Source organism: Tenrec ecaudatus, chromosome 1, assembly GCF_050624435.1.
Source record: "Tenrec ecaudatus isolate mTenEca1 chromosome 1, mTenEca1.hap1, whole genome shotgun sequence".
Taxonomy (NCBI): domain Eukaryota; kingdom Metazoa; phylum Chordata; class Mammalia; order Afrosoricida; family Tenrecidae; genus Tenrec; species Tenrec ecaudatus.
Genome location: NC_134530.1, coordinates 253,482,274 through 253,500,335, shown reverse-complemented (window position 1 = coordinate 253,500,335; position 18,062 = coordinate 253,482,274). Strand labels below are relative to the sequence as shown.

Genomic DNA, 18,062 nt, shown 5'->3' with positions numbered 1-18,062 from the left:
TCAAGCGGCCAGCTTTCACGAACACATACCCACTTCCCCTCACCCCTACCGCGCGCAACTTTAAAAATGACTACTGGCAAAGTAACCTTCTTTTTGAAATATGGAAATCCTTATAGTTGATACAGCAAGAGGGCAGGAAACGGGATCGTGAACACTCAGAGCATTGACTGTGGGGAGCCCACTGGGTGGCGCAACCTTTTGTTCCACTGCACCCCAGGCTATGAGCTAGGGATGTATTTGATGGCAGCGAACAGCCAGATAACGTCCTCCACGGGTGCTCTTGCTTAGGGACATCCAGCGTTGCTCACACACAGCTCCCTTCTACCACCACACAACTCAATGCCTCCTCTCTGCTCACACTTGTCCTGATTCCTCTCCTCAGAAGACTGAGACCAGGAGCTTGACTCTGATCTTGACCTCTCTCTAAAGCACTCAGCCAATGTTGTAACTTAATAGCTCTCAGGCAGAAGCAAAAGGTCCTACCATATTCTGAAACGGCATTGATGTGAAAGTCACTTAACATGAAATTAATCACTTCAAAGGTTATGCAACCATCACTCCAAATATTTCCATAACTACTAATAAACCCTTCCTCACTAGGCAGTTTCTCCCCACTCCCACTCTCCCGGCAATCCAGCTACGCTCCAAAGCTATGGACTTACCTGTTCTGGGAATTTAATGGGAATGGGGTCATGTACCTTTCCTTTCTGTCTGATGTCTTTCTTACCCTTATCACACTGTTTTGAAGGTTCATTCATGTTGTACCATGCATTAATACTTCATTATTTTTATGGCTGAATTGTATGTAGATAACACAGTTTATTCATTCATCTATGGATTGGCATTTGGGTCATTTCCACCTCTTGGCTATTATGAATAATACTGCAATGAGCATCACTGAATAAATCTGTTTAAGCCTCTGTTTTCAATTATTTGAGGTGTATACTTATGAATGAATGTGCTGGTCACATGGTAACTCTCTACTGAACTCTTTCAAGAATTGCCAATCCAAGAGACCAAAAAGCGTATGACATTGGGTAAGTCAGCTGCACAAGACCTCCTGAGGGTATTGAAAAGCAAGGATGCTACATTGAGGACTGAGGCCATTGTACTTTCAACTATCCCATATGTGTGTGAAAGCTGGACATTGAATAAGGAAGACCAAAGGCAAAGTGATGCATCTGAAGCGTGGTGCTGGCGAAGAACAGAGAAAGTAAAACCATGGACCACTAACATGACAAACCCGTCTGTCCTGGAAGATGTATAGCCAGAGAGCTCCTTAGAGGCAAGGATGGCCACACTGTCTCACATCCATTGGACATGCTGCTAGGAAAGACCAGTCCTTGGAGAAGGACATCAAGCTTAGGAAAGTTGAGGGGAAGCAAGAGAGTGGAACGCCCTTAAGGAGATGGATCGACACCGTGGCTGCAACAATGGGTTCCAGCACAGGAGCAATCGTGAGGATGGCGCAGCATCAGGCAGTGCTTTGCTCTGCTGTGCCTCGGGATGTCCTGGGTCAGTCCCCAATGGATGGCACCTAACAAACCCACCTGTTTCCTACAGTAGCCGAACACGTTTCCACTCTCATCTACAGTGCATGTGCATTACCATTTTCCCACATTCTTGCCAGCACTTGCCATGTTCCCTTTTTGAAAAATTACGATTATTGTAGCCATCTTGATGGGGGTTAAGTTTACCTCATTCTGGTTTTGAGTTGCATTTCTCTAATGACTACTAAAAGGAGCCCTGGTGGCTTTGTGGGTTAAGTGCTGGACTGATAATAACTGGAAGCACAGTGGTTCAAACCTGCCCTCTGCTCCTTGAGAGAAAGATGAGGCTGCCTGCTCCTGTAAAGATGTAAAGTTCTAAGGAGTAGTTCTTTTCTGCCATATAAGTTTGCTATGAGTCAAAACTGACTTGATGGCAGTAGATGATGACCAATGAAAGGAGGCACAGTGACTAATGCTTGGCTGCTAACAGTAGGGCCAAGGTGGAGCCTAACACACATTCCACGGGAGAGAGAGGTGGCAGTCTAGGGGAACCCTAGAGTGGTCCCACTCTATCCTGGGGGGTCACTATGAGTTAGAACTGACTTGATGACAATGGGGTGGGTTTAATGAGTAATGAAGTTGAACATCTTTTTATGTGCTTTATGGTCATTTGCATATCTTCTTTGGATATATGTCCGTTCAATCTTTTGCCTACTTATAAATTGGATTATCTTTTTGTTGTTGAGTTGTAAGAGCTCTTACAGATTAATTATTTAGAAACATTTCCTACATTTATTTGTAATTTAGATCCATCAGGAGCTAGGAATCTCATCCCTTTGATGAAAAAACAAAAGGAAAACAATAATTTATTAACCTTGCAGAAAAATGGCGGGTGGAGGGGAGGCCTATAAATTTTCCCTAAATCAACAGACTAGCAAAAATTGCTAATGAAGTCTACGATGATATGAAGGAATGCTTAGTAATTCAATAACAAGACAGCTACACTTGCAGGCTGGTCTGTAATAGATGCATAGTCAGTTTTTAACCTACCTGTATGATAAGATTAGGAGTAATTAGTATATGTATATCATTACTACAATATAGAATTTAATTGCCACTCTGCCATTTTTCACATTACCTGAAGTTTTGTTTCCCTTTGAACATTGATTTGCTCCAAGTCATTCTCATGAATTATCCATGTTCTCCCATAGATATTTCTATAGCTTTGTCACTTTTCATAGTCCTCATAGTAGTCTGTGACAGTCTTATTGGGGAGGGCGAAGGAAATACCTAAATTATGCTGCATTATAGCCACAAGACAGTCTTTGAATAGAGATGAGCTCACCATATTACCTAGAAACTTTGCTATTCTTCAACTTTAAATGATCCTTAGGTTTAGGAACATGTGTCAATCCCAATGTCAGAAAGGGTCACAGAGACAGAGTCTACAGTCATCCCCTCCCCTAATTCTTGTGGTTCTTCCCCATTGGCCTTCTCAAAACCAAACTGGTCACCGGAGGCTCAATGGGGTGACGCTGACTTGTGGCATTGAGATGGGGCCTTGGTGCTTACTTGATGGACTGCATCTGGCATGACCATAATTCCAATCCACTTCATCGACTGACAGTCGAGAAGGACTTCTGCTTATCAAGTGCAGTGGAACAATAACGACAAGTACCAACTTTGGTCCAGACTTTGGACCTGGAGCTGGGCAGTCCAGTGAGGGGGTAGCTTCAGGTGCTCCCTGTCTGCCCCACACCTGTGCTTCCGTTGGCATACTGCGAGGGCTGGTGTTGCTGTGTCACGGTTATCTACGAGACACGCAGGGTCAAGCGGGAAGGGCAGACTGCAGTAGAGTGGCTGATCAAGATCAATTAGGAAGAAAGGTCTGGTGATCTGATTCTGCAAACTTGCCAATGAAAACTCTTTGACGTACACAAAACACTGTCCAATACAGTGCTCGGGGTACGTTACCCAGGCTGAGAGGCACTCCAAATACACGGTGGCCGCCACCATGAATCTGATCCTAAAGATGGATCTGTGTATATGGGGCCGTTATGAGTAGGCACTGTCTCAATGGAAATTATCATCAATCTCGCCACCAACAGAAGTCTCCTCTCAGCTTCCTTGCTCCACAATTTCTGAATAATTATGTGGCAGTTCGATTTTATGTCCACTTACGTGTGTATGAAAGGGTCGGGGTAGAGTCCCACCTATCAGCCAGGTCACGGCCGGGTGATGCATCCTTGGGGTGTGGCTTTTTCTCGTACAGAGGCAGTGAGAACTGTGACTGTCTCTCTACTTTGCACCTTCATCCTTGCTTGCACTCTGGGCCTGCCTCCAGGGAGGCCCATGTGGTCTTCTGATCCAGGGAGCTAACCTCCAAGCTGTCTGCCCCCTGCCGTGGTTCCCCCAACCTTGGTTCCATGTGCCTCTGCCCTCAGTGGCCTGTGATCTCCCTGTATCCTGCTTCACCTTTCACTGGTGCCAAATGGCCATGGACCTTCACCTATTTGGGGCTGAACAGCGCTCTGACTAGCACTGGATCCGTGGAGCTGACTTGGACTGGGCTAGGATGATTTTGAGATAGTAAGTAACTTCTTAGACAAAGTTCCTTCTGACACATATATAAGTGTCACTGATTTTGTTTCTCTTGGGAACCCAGCCTAATACACATTACCCCGGTCCCTTATAGGTGTTGTTATCAAAACAACACTAGAGCAAATATCACCACCTGTGGCTAGAACAAGTGGCCGATCCCAGGGTCACAGTTTTTCCTGGCAGAACAGACCTTCAGGTCTCCAAAGACTTACCGAGAACAAGTGATAAATACTTGGGCTGGAGCCTACACTGTCTACAATTTCTAGGAGTAGGTCATTAAGAAAGACACACCAAGATTACTGATAGGACCCTCTTGAGGAAAATGTACAACAATGGTCTCCAACGTGGAACGGTCAGAGTATGAACACGCCATCAGGTCAGGACCCTGCGCTGCAAGTCAGGCCCGTGGGGAAGTTGTGTGCATGTTACTCCCCCAGGCTCCCATTCCACTGGCGTTACACCTGTTGGAAGCTTTCAAGAGCAAAGATGTTTGGTCCCTCAAGGTCTAATAAAAACATATAGTCAAATGTGTAGGTTTTTTGAATCGTCAAATGCCTTTGGTATGCAGAAAAGATGTCCCCAAACAGGCCACAAGGGCTCACCACTGCTTATAACTAAGCCTAATTAGATCGTAGCCACTTGTGTGGTTAGATTTTATCTATCTATCTATCTATCTATCTATCTATCTATCTATCTATCTATCTATCTATCATTATTGTGCTCCTTTGTCTTCCTTTTCTTTGGCGAGCTTGTGCTAATCCCCTCTTACTGTATATGACCTTCCCGTCACTCAATCACCTGTTATCTAGTTAGAGATTTCCCCTCTTCTCTTCTTCTGGCCCTGCAAACCAATGAAAGTGTTTTGTTTTGTTTTTCCTGTATACAAACATTTCCTTAGCATTTATGATAGTGGATTTAGAATAATTACTCTTTTGTTATTGACTAATTTAATTCAGCATAATGACTGCCAGGTTCATCCTTGTTCTGAGGTATTTTGGGGGTTGTTATTCTTCAAAGACGTGTACGTGCCATGTTGTGAGGTTACCATTTGCTTATCCACTTATGGACACTTAGGGGGTGTCCTTCTTTTTCCTATTGTGAATACTGCTGCAGTGAGCCCGGGGGTGCAGATACCTGTCTCTATCCTGGCCCTGATTTCCTTAGGATATAAACCTGAGAGTGGGAATCCTGGATCAAAGGGTATTTCTCTTTCCGTCTTTTCAAGGAGAGCATCATCTTGTTTTCCAAAGGAGTTGCACCTTTTGACAGTCCCACCAGCAGAGGATGAGGTCCGGCCTCTCCACACCCTCATCAGCACTGGCTGTTTTCTGTCTTATTCTATTTGGCTCCTTCGGCTGGGGTGAGATTCTAGTTCCTTGTTATTTTGATTTGCATCACTCTGATGGTAGTTGGAGTTTGAAGTTGGAATTGCTTTCTCATTTGTTTATATTCACATACACACAAAGCTTAATTCAAACAAATTGGTATTATTTCATTCAAGAAGCCTGTATAAGAGTCTAAAATCTAGGAAGGCTTTCTCTTACCCCTGGGATTACAAAAACACATGGGATAGGAACTAGATGCTCTATAGGGCTTCTAATTAGGCTGACCACCCATCCTGGTTTGCGAAGAATTGTTTCAGTTTATGCTTGCCCTATATCCTCGCTGATAAGTTTCATCTTAGATTTTTTTCTTTCATATTTCTAAGGAAAATAAAAGACTTCATTAAAACGAGCTGAGAAGAGTTGAATAAAACTGTACTTTCTACTCGCATGGTCTCATCTATTAACATGGGAGATATATGCAGCGGGCAGAGTTCACATTTATGATACGATGTTCTATCAAACTTACGAAGTCCCTTATGCTGCAATGCACTTGTACTTGGTCATGGTGAACACATACTTCATTATTACATTTTCTTTCCATTCAGAGGAGGAGAAGTTCTAGCTGTCAAATTTATCCTAGAAACCTTTATTAAATACAAATGTCTAATGCGAAGCTACTGTTTCTCGATCTCTCCTCTATCTAGGTCCATACAGTTCTGAAGGAGGTGCTTCTGTAGTCTGCACTCTGACTCACACCACCTCAAAACAGCAGAGGCAGTGGCCTTGAGAGACTCAAATCATGTTCTTTCTGATTATTCGTTGAAGTTTGGAAATAAAAATCAGTCTACAGGCGGAAGATGGGGGCTGCAGGGTGGAGGAGTGAGATCTCCCACAAACTTCTGAGAGTACAGCCCTTGACAGCATTGAGGCAGAAGAAGGTGCATTGTTGTCATGAAGAAAGAAAAATTCCTTAGTGTAACTTTCTTGGCCATTTTTCTTACCAATGCTGTTTGCAAATTGTCTTAACACCTCTCCCTTATAAGGCCCTGTGATCTTCCTGTGAGATCCCAGTAAAACCAGTCACTAGAGCCTTGTGAGCTGACCTCGTCCTTGAATTTAGGTGGCCCGGTGGATCTCCTCAGAAGCCAGTTTTGATGAGACCATTTTGCAGGCACCTAATAAGACCAAAGTAAGTGTATTAGTGAGAAAACTCATCTCTGCCATCCACTGACCTCAGAGACTTGGTCAAGGTGTATTTTGTTTGGCATAAACCTAGAGCCCTGGTAGCAATGGTTTTTGACTCACTTGTGTGTGTGCGCGCGTGTGTATTCACACACGCGCGCACACACACATACATTTTGGGGCTGAACTACCTCACGTTTTTTGATGAAGCTACTGTTGAACAAAAAGACCACTTCAGCAGAGGCATGTGCATTTTCTTTCTTTGCTTTGAGAAATGCTTGAGGCTTAAAAAAAATAGCTTTCATGATATGAAGTTGCTGATTTTTTAACATGAGATTGCAGCTTGCTGGGTGAGTTGTCATGGCATCACAGGATGATTGTACAACCATCCAACTCTTGAGGAAATAGACTTAACTGCTGTATAAGGAGAAAAGGTGTTTTGTTTTGTCTTAAAGGTTAAGTAATTCACCCTCCAGTTCCCTTTCCCATCGGATCAAAACACTGGTCTGGGTGGTCGTAAAAGGAGGAAAAGAAACATTGAAGCCTGCCCCTCAGTGCTCTTGGAGCCTGGGCTAGTTTCAGACAGGGTAAAAAAAAAATAAAAAAGGTTAACTAATTCATTGTTTTCTAATCTATACAGCATAGTGGTTATGCATTGGGGTGCTAACCATAAGGTCAGCAGTTCAGAAACCACCAGGAGCTCCATGGGAGAAAGGTAGGGCTTTCTATTCCCAAAATAGAGTTACAGTTTTGGAAATACACGGGGACTACAGGGCCACTATGAGTCAGCATCAACTTGGTATCTATGCTTATTATATTGTATATTCTCTAACATCAATGTTTATTTTAATAGGTAATTAATTTTTCTCACCATCTAATAAAATCAATGCACCAGTAAAGGACACTATGCTATACTATGGTCCAAATATTGACAACACACACACACACACACACACACACAAGCATGCCAGCACACGTGCACGTGCACACACACAAAACTTTATATATCATTATAAATAGCCTGTGAGAGTTCTTAAAGTTTTGCAAAGACATTTATAATTTTTTTCATTTTGTTCAAAATATGTTGTACATTTGCAATTAAGTACATGACAAATAAAATGAACTGAAAAACCTCAACCTCGCAACTTTCAAAGAACGGCAATTACTAACAATAAAATTTGTTAACAAAATGATGCTGAGACATCTCTCTACAAAAGCAAGGAGCAGCTAAGTGATGAGGAGCGTTCAAACCACATGAAAGATTAAAATGAGAAATCCTGTAACTGCTCAGTGGTTCAGCATTCAGCTTGTAACTGAAAGGTCTGTAGTTCAAATCTGTCAGCCACTCACTCCATCGGAGCAGGATTGCCAGAGTCGCTTCTGGAAAGATTCTGGAAACCCTATAGACCAGCTCTACTCTGTCCTATTAGGTCAGTATGAGCTGGAATGGACTCTGTCCATAGCAATGAGATTTTTGTTTGTTTTTATTCAATGATGTATTGAAAATTAGCTTGTGCTAAGAATCCTCTGAAAATTAAACATGAAATATTCTACCAATTGAGAAATTTACTCTGCTGAAATGGGCTTGAAATTAGTTGTTACACATAAATTCATAATCATTCTCAGCCAAAATATGATTACTTTAGAGCAGTGGTCTCCACCTTCCTAATTCCGTGACCCTTTCATACAGTTCCTCATGTTGCGGTGACCCCCAACCATAACATTATTTTCGTTGCTAGTTCATCACTGTCATTTTGCTACTGTGATGAATCGGGCGACCCCTGTGAAAGGGTCGTTTGACCCCAAAGGGGTCACGGCCCACAGGTTGAGAACCGCTGCCCTAGAGAATAGGTATTGTTAGTAAAATACACTTATTTTTATTTGTGAACAAAAGCAGTTAAAAGAACAAAAATGTTGTGGCTCTAAACCAGAAATAATATACATTTTAGCAAAATACTACTAACAAGGTCTTAGGAAGAAGCCGTATTCGATATGACTGAGAATGATTAAAACTCACACAGGTGCACCAGGGATAACTCTTCTGCTAATATCTTAGTGTTTAGATAACCAGTGTAAAAAGGCTTTTTCTCTCTTTTTACTTTAATATACAGGGGTATTTATTTTTCTTCTTATAAGAAAACATTTTCTGTTAGAAAATAAGTTTTCAAGGGGCGACTTTTCCTTCTTGTCAGCTCTGAGGGCCCAGTTCTCCTCGCGAAGGTTGTTTTGCTCGGCCACGTATTTTACCCATCGCTCCTTGTCTAAGAGACTGACTCAACACGCACGCTAGACTAATACAGCCTTGCTAACATAACAGAGACAACTCATTCCTGAATGGGATGAAAACCGTGGGCACAGAGAGAAGGATTCATAACATATTTTTTTTTTTGGGGGGAAGGGGGATATCACAATTCAGTCCTAACGGATATGCTGCAGAAAGATACAGAAAAGTAGCCACAGAGCACTCTGGTAGGTGCCTTTCTACTGCCGTGGAGGCCTGGTTGCGCAGGGGGCTGCTGCTCACACGGTCAGCAGTTTGGGACTACTCACCACTAGCTCCTGCTCGGGAAGAGTGCTGTCTTGCCCTATGGGGCCACTCTGAGTCCAAATCAACTGGCAGGGATTGAGTTTCTCATTGTCAGCAAGGTGATTTTGACTCATGAACATCCTACAGGAGGAATGAGCACTTCCCTCCGTTTTGGAGGCTGTAAATCTTTCTGGGAACAGAAAGCTTTGCCTTTCTTCTGGTGATAGGTACTTAGGTACCTAGGAAGACCTTTCTGTTAAATAACAAGAAACATTATGGGTAAAATAATTTTTTAAAAATATCCTAAGGTACACTGTAGAGTCCGCAAAAGACCAGGTCCAAACGTGCCTGAAAGTGGGAAGCCGGGAGAAGTGAACTCTTTGTGTTTTCACACTGAGGTCATTTGCCAAGCCAGCTAATGCTCCGTTTAGTTTTGTGCAGCTTCAAAGGGCAGGGAAAGCTGAAGATGCAGGCCAGAGCCCACACAGCATGGACATTTGACCAGAATCCCCTCTGCCACATCTGCCCTCTCTCGTGTACCGGAGATAGGACTGACTTGAAATATGTCATTGGGAGGCAGGAAAGAAACGGTCTGAGAATTTGGAACCACAAACTGTATTATGTACAGGTTTGCAGTGTCAATTCTCGGTATCTGAGTGGTCCCAACTATTTCCATCTGAGACTACAATCGCCTTCACTGGTAGCTATCCCAGGCATCTGGTAGCGGCAAATACAAGCGCTCTCCAGTGCCAAGCATCTTTCTTCCAGGTGTCAAAGATTTCTCAAAATTAAAATCCCAACAGAAAATGAGTCACCGCAGACAGAAATAAACACACGAAGCAACATGGAACCATGAAAAAGAGCTAGCAGAAGCAACACAAGTTTAGTATCACATTGAAGGAAATGAAGATGTTTAAAAAAATAAAGCCAACAACAGATGATCATGAACAATCAATTTCTTCTCCTAACCATGTTGGAAAGGCATGAATTCAATTACCCTTCCAACCTAAACAATCCGAAAACAAACCAGAAAAAGGGAAACGTGGTTGTCAAACATTAGGTAAGGGGGAGCAGAGGAAACTAATTCCCAAGCAAAGGGAAACAAATGAGAGGTAGACACACCCCTCTTATTGCCAGAGAGTAAGTTTCTAGGTAACAAAACAGAGGAGGCCAAATAGAGCCAAGAAGTCGTGCTGAGATGGAGACAATGTTTAGAACTTGGGAAATGGAAAAACTAATTTCCAACTTTATATATGGAAAGAAAAGAAGACGCTGGATCGCCAAAGCCTTATTACAGAAGGAGGAGGCGGCCCCACCCTTCCCACCTTCAGAGCCTCACGCACAGCTGTGGTGATCGCCCTGATGCGGGCACAATGACTGGCATGCAGACTAATCGAACAGAAGTTAGAATGAAGAAATAAATCCATCCAGAAGTTGATGGCAGATCTTTAACAAAGAATCAGTCCACTACATGGGGAAGGGGTGGTATTTTTAATAAACGAGGTTGCCAACACTAGAGAGCCATTTGCCAACAAATTCACAATATACACAAAAAGTAACTCAAAATGGATCAAAGACTTAAATCTGCGGCATAAATACAATAGTAGCAATGAATAGCAGAAGATAACTAAGATCACCTAAAAACTAAATGTTTAATGATCATCAAAAGACTCCACCAAAAGAATACAGAGAGCCTACACATGGAGACAAGTTACTGCCATGACACACCGACAAGGGTCTAATCTCTAAGTCTAGCTGTTTGTTGTATTATGTGGCTTGCCTGTTTCAGTGATGCTGGAAGCCATTCCACTGGTATTTTAAAAAAACAGCTGGACATCCATGGTGGACAGGTTTCAATGGAGCTTCTGGACTAAGAAGAGTCTATGAAGAAGGAATCGGCTATCCATTCCTGAGCAATTAGTCACTGAAAACCTTATGAAAAGCCATGAAACACTGCTAGAGACAGTGCCAGCAGACACGATCCTTAGACTGGAATGCACTCAAATACTCTGGGAAAGAGCTGCCTGCTCAAGGTGGACTCAACCTTAATGACCTGGGTGGAACAAACCTTTCGGACCTTTATCTGCTGATCTGGTAGGACTCAAAATGAGAAGAAACCGTTTCAGACGTTCATTAATAATTGGAATGTGGAATGTACAAAGTATGAATGCAGGAAAACTGGAAGTCATCAAAAGTAAAATGAAACACATGAGGATAGACATCCTTGCCATTAGTGAGCCGAAAGGGACTGATCTTGGCCATTTTGAATTAGCCAATCCTACAGTTTACTATGCCAGGAATGATTAATTCAAGGTGGATAATGTCGCATTCATCATCAAAAGGAACATTCTAAGAGATCCCTTGAAGCACAGTGTTGTCTGGGATAGGAATCTATACACTCATAAGGAAACCCAAGATGTCCTGGTGACACAGTGATTACTCATTGAGCTCCTACTGTCATCGAGTGAATTGTGACTCATAGTCACCCTAGGTAGGGTTTCCAGGGCTGTCGATCTTTATTGGAGCAGTGAGCCTCCACTTTCTCCTGGGGGAACAGTTGGTGGGTTTGAACCTCCAACCTTTTGGTTAGCAGTCCAAGGCTTAGTCAACAGCACCACCATAAATCTGCCATCCATTGACCCTGACTCATGGCCACCTCATACAATAGAACTGAATGATGAATTATGGAGCTAACTGTTGTGATACACAGGGCTTTCTGCGAATGGTTTTCAGAAATTGCCAGGCCTTTGTTCTCTGAAACCTCCATGCAGGTGGGAGGTAGCTGCCCACGAGACGCATTGGTCAGGAATTAAATTCTACCAAAAGGTCACTAGTAAGGAGGAATACAAGAAAGGATGGTAAGAACAAATGAACATAAATAGCAATTGGAGTAGTTTTCCTCTAAAGGTTCTTAAAGTATACTACTTCTCAAGCTAGTAATGGAGTTTCTGTATCCATCTCCAATTTTTCTTTTTACTGTATCAAAATGAAATTCAGTTCTCTTTTAGTTAAAGAATTACTGGATATAATAGACAATTTGGTACAACTTAACTGCTTCACATATAGAACTATTTAAACTTGTTCAATTACACACAAAATGAATTATCACCTCATCTACATGGGCGGGAAAAAAATCTATTAATGCTCAATTGAGCCTGAACCAGTTGTGAAACAGGTGAGAATTTATGGTTGGATACTCTGATTGAAGTTCTATTAAAGCTCAAGACAGTTTCTAATGAATTAAGCCCCAAGTCATTTGTATGCTCAATTCCTTCCAAGGCCTAATTGTGCCTCCATCCAGCTACCCTTGAATAATCAGGGGCCCTATGGTGCCCAAGGGCATCTCAGGCTCTCTGTGCACTGGCCTTGGACCAACCCAAAGCCCTCCTGCTTGATGTTTTCTTCTGGCAGTGAGATGATTTGAGGCATGATGTTAGCTATAATTAAGGATAACTCATGATTAGTTGTGGACTCAGAGTCTAGGTTTGGTGCAGTTTATCTTGATTTGTGTCAGACAGAATCTACATCACGGAAGAGAGTAACAGGACAGCTGTGAGCGAGCAGCTCAGGCATTTATGGACTGGGAGCTTTGGAAAATGTAAATCGGCGAGAATGGGGAATAAATGGGTATAGAGGAAGAGAGCACTGCTGATTCACTTCTGCCCGGAAAACCCTTTCAACAATTGTCCTGACCCCCTATCCTCATGTGGCCCCTTCTCCTTCAATGGAAGTTTAGCACGTTACGTCAGGTATTGCACTCAGTGGTTGGATGTCTGCACCCACATAAGACTGCAGGTTGCCCAGAGTGGAAATCATGTGTTATTTTCTGCTATAATCCCGTGCCTTGTATATTGTGGGAATCTAATAAATATTTTGAATGAATAAGTAAGTGAATTGAAGAAGTGAACAGCAGAACGTGGAGATATACCGCAACATACAAAGGTGTATACAAAAAAAAAAGAAAAAACTTTTTTTCCCCAAAGCTATGCATTTAAAACTTTTCTACAAAACAATCTTATCACCTTCAAAGTACTCTCCATTACACTTAATACATTTATCAAATCTGAGATTCCATTCTTGGAAACATTTTTCAAATTCATGTTTGGGTGGCTGACAGCACCTCTGTTAATTTTTTTTCTTTACCTCTCTCCATTGTCAAATTGCTGTCCTTTCATGTCCCTCTTCATTCATGGAAACAAAAAGAAGTTTCAGGGAGTGAGGTCAGGTGAGTAAGTGTGTGGGGCAAGAGAGGCATGCTGTTGTTTGTTTGTTTTGTTTTTTTTTGCCCAAACCTGGTACACTGAGATGGCTGCACAAGCAGGTGCATTGTTGTGGCAAAACCAGTCCCTGTCTTCCACAAATCAGGCCTTTTTTGGTTGCACATTGTTATGCAATCTTTTTAAAGCTTCTAAATAGAAAGTTTGATTAACGGTCTGACCAGACTCCAAATGCACTATGAGTTGACATTTTCATCCGTTCAGGAAGTTGATGTATGTCCAGAACAAGGTTTGCCATCAATTGACATTTCACCTCTTTCAAAACGAGAAAACCACTCATACACTTGAGTGTTTCCCACAGCGCTATCCATGTAAGCTGTGTTCATCATCACAGCAGTTTCCGCAGCATTTTTCCCAAGGAGGAAACAAAATTTCACAGCTACGTGCTATTCTTTTAAATCAGCTATCACAAAACAAACAAACAAAACGCTGTTCAAGCGAAACTGCGTCCATGAAAAAATTCACGGTGACCGTAGAGAACCTTCCCGGGCAACGCCACTGGGTGCACTAACTCAGAGTGAGTTGCTCGATGCTCACCTAGCAGGAAAAATGAGTACTGCGAAAGCTTTACTCCTCCCAGCACAATTCCATTTTTTTTGGAGGGGGACCCCCCCTTGTATATATTCCTTAAATCATTTCCTGTATTTGGTAGCCTCAATTGGACTTGGACTTGAATCAGTTCCTTAAACTCACAAACTAGTTTCTGTGGGTCAGAGCCTCCTTACTGATTATAACAGAGTTCAATCTTAAGATAAATCTTACAGGGTAAGGTGAAATTACTGTCATCATGATTATCCTTGAAAATCTCTTTGGAAGAAAACCTTAAGTCCAACACAGATAAGCTTCACTGCAGTACTGGCACACATGGCTATTTCTTTGAGCACTATTTGATTTGTATTTGAAGGCCACTTGACATAGAAAATATATAGCTTAAAATATATGAATAATTCCTGGGCCAGTAGGATACACAGATTCAACTGAGAGTCTAGCAGCACGTGACCACAACCTCAGGCCCATTCTTGGGCACATGGGCCAGCTGAGTGAAGCGGCAGGTAGATTCACTTGCCTCTTTAAATTGTTACCTTTGTGTGTATACAGTACTTAGGGTTGAATTCATCAATTAAATATCTGCATCAGGCAGTGTCTCTATACATTAGCCATCAAGAATTACTGACTAAATACATGCAGGCTCCATTTTAATAATAATTTAAAAAACCCAACTCACCACCATTGAGTCCATTGCGAGACTTATAGCGACCCTATAGGACAGGGTTGAACTGTCCCAGTGGGCTTATGAGACTGCGCCTCTTTACAGAAGTGGAAAGTCTCTTCTTTCTCCTGTGGTGTCGCTGGTGGTTTCAAACTGCTGACATTGTGCTTGGCAGCCCCACATATAACCACTTCTCCACCAGGGCTTTCATTTTAATAAAAGGTAATGATAAGCTAGACAGGCAGGGTCCCTGCATGGTACAATTGGTTAATGTGCCTGGCTGTTAACTGAAAGCTTGTGTACTTAAAGTCTACCCAGAGGCACCTCAGAAAGATCTGGCAAGAATCGGTCAAGAAATCCCTAGGGAGCAGAATTTTATTCTGACGCTCACAGAATTTCCCTAAGTCAGAGTCAATGTACTGGCGATGGACTGTAGTCTACTTGGCCAAAAGAGATGCATATTTTAAAGTCAAGAACAGTTGGAAAGCTATGACAATGCCAGATCAATATGTGATACAGGGTTGACTGTGTTCGAACAATTTCACTTTTGTTGGTAAAGCAGATCTTTCTGAAGGAGTTACCACAGACACGGAGCCCTATCTCGCCCGGTTTCGGCTCAGGATCAGTTCCACTGGCCCATGTTGTAATCCATCTCTTTTAAGACTCACAGACATTTGACGGCACATACTTCGCTGGGAACCGAATGTGAAGAAACTTTACAAATTCCCACTGATAGGTTTACTCTCACATCTGCCAATTGTGGCAATTTCCAAAGCTTCTATTATTAGCCAGGTGCTTGAGAAAGCTCATTATCTCGAGCTCTGACAGCCCGGGCATCACCCACACCTCTCGCCTGTCCCTTCGCTGCCTTTCCTGTACTCAGGAAAACTTCACAGCACAACCTGGGTGAGAACCTCGCCTCTTCTGACAGCAATCTATTCACTGAGAAATGCCTCCGTGCCCTGGATAGAACATGCTGAATGAGGAGTGATGGGGACTCTGTCTTATCAGCAGAGGCGTGACTACGGGAAGCAGCGCTTAGAGCAGGCACAGAAGATGCACCCTGCTCAAATTTCTGACACCCATCTTCTAGACCGCTTCACCATAATACCAGCTCAAACACACAAACCACGCTCATTCCTTTTGTACTAAACACACATGGCACTACATGAAAATTACAACCGCATGTTCTTTGGTTTCACTGATGAAAATTAGTCTACAATGGGCTCAGTCTTTTTTTTTCCCTTCCTGTTTTTCTTTCTAGCCCCTAGAAACCAAGTTCACACAATCTGCCTTGAACCATGGGCATTCTCAAATATGAGAGTATTGGTTTCAACTTGCTAAACTGTCTCTCACTTCCGGCCATGGGAAGTGGATGGGTAATAGAAACTGCTCAGTGGCCCTCCCCTGGGGCCCAGGGGCATGCTGTAACTGCCAAGTCTGCTCATTCACAGGATGTGTGGAGTGCATCGTTTGTCATCGTGGAAAACGGACACATCCTCAGATGGAGCTCACCCAGGTTTACCAAGAGGCCTTGGTGTGGTTTCTCATGCAGACATGTCCCAGAATCCTTGTTTTCCCCATTACTGGAGCAAGCAAAATGGCTTTATGAATATCCATGCTTTTCTACAAGAACAGTCACTGAAATTAAAGAACAAAACAAAGACTCATGACGTGAACTGAAACCTAAGGACTTAAACTCTTAGGCCCTCAATGTAACTTCCTCTTCCAGCTCTTCACATGGATTCCAAGTTAGGAGTCTCTTCAGTTTTAACATTCCTACATGGCATTCCTCAGTTCGTTTTCAGGAGTAATTTAGTCTCTGAAAGGGAGGTTTGTTTCCCATTCTACTCTACTCTATTCTTGACCAGCATAAGGTTCAAACGGTTGGTTCCACTTAAGCTATCAGAAAAGATGAGACCAGGAGATTAAGATGGAACCTGTGATGGTTAGGTATTTGTGCCAACTAGGCCTCCATAGGAACACCTGGGCAGTTAAATCAGGTTGCAGCTTGACTGGAGGGCGACAAGATAAATGGCTTTCCAAGGCACTCCCTTTCTCCCTGGTGATCAGACCAGTGCTCAGCTGCCTGAGCTGGTCATTTGTCTCAACCACATGCTGCGCTACTGTGGGTCGAGCCAACCCATGGATCATGTTCTCTTGCTGTGCATCCCTGAGGTTCCATCAAGACATGCTTCACCATGCTGCTGGTGCATACATCACTTGAGCTCAAGACTGTCGGATCATGTTGACCATGTGTACATCTCGAGACCCCAATGGGACCTGCTTCCCTCAGCTCTCACAATATTGACTCTTGGTCCTCCCTAACCCCTCAACTCCTGCTGTCTGCTGCCTGCAGGCTGACTTTGCCTGTCATGCCTAAGGGCAGACTTGCTGTCTGCTTCCTTGACCTTGGACTGGCAGCCTGCTTGAGTTGAAGGACCTTCAGTATATTAACTGTACCACGAAAGTGAATTGAACTGAGTTCTCTGTACTGCTGTGTGGTCTAATTAGCCACTATATTCCTTCTGGTTGTGTAAGCTTTTATATATATATAGTGTGTCCTGGCTTTGTTTCTCTAGAGAATCCTGCCTAACACAGAACCTATAAGCTGACCATGAGTGGTCTAACCTTTGGGGTCCACACTGTCTCATTTATATATTATGCACAATTAAGTCATATATATATATATTTGATCCATTCTCCTATCTCATTGGTTATTGCAATGTATACTAACTGAATCCAACAATATTCCAGCCACAGTGATAAGTAGTGGTAATCTAACAGGAGGCAATGGAGCAGCTCTGCTACCTACTATTTCTGTAAACTTAGACAAGTTCCTTAACTTCTCTGTGCCCCGGTTTGTACATCTGTAAAACAGACACTAGCAAGACAGTGCTTCCCTACTGCATCAAGTAGGTGTCAGAACTAAATACTGAGTAAGCATGGGGATGATTGTGAGGACGGCACAGGACCAGGTAATGCTTCGTTCTGTTGTGCATCAGGGTCACTATGGGTCAGAACTGACTCGATGGCACCTAACAACAACAACAACAACAAAGGATTCAAAAGAGTTCCTGATATATAAGAACAGTGACTGTGAGCTACTAACATCAGGTTCGTATTGTAAAATAACCGCTATTTAGAGTTTATTTGAGCACCAAGCTAACTGCCTGGAATGGGATGAAAATTCAGAAAAGTATAGGGAATTATTTTCTCCTTTTCTCTATGTTGCTATTGCTATTAGATGCCATCAAGTTGGTTCCAAGACTTAGCGACCGCATGTTCAACAGGACGAAACACTGCCGGTCCTGCACCATCCTCAGCATTGTGGCAGCCACTGCAGCCGTCTACCGCATCAAGGGTCTTTCTCTTCACTGCCTTCTACTTTCTCAAGCATGATGTCCTTTTCCAGGGACTGGTCTCTGCTGATCACATGTTCAAAGTACA

At 42.9% G+C, this 18,062-nt stretch overlaps 1 protein-coding gene and 1 non-coding gene across 2 annotated transcripts in view; one reads left to right on the top strand and one right to left on the bottom strand.

Annotated features, from left to right (window-relative positions):
• KIF26B (kinesin family member 26B) overlaps positions 1 to 18,062 on the bottom strand; it is a 587,401-nt gene that overhangs the window by 35,448 nt on the left and 533,891 nt on the right. The window lies entirely within an intron of this gene.
• Positions 7,066 to 7,186, top strand: LOC142437788 (small nucleolar RNA SNORA61). Its single transcript, XR_012782308.1, has one exon. It is a non-coding gene; the product is annotated as a small nucleolar RNA SNORA61 (small nucleolar RNA).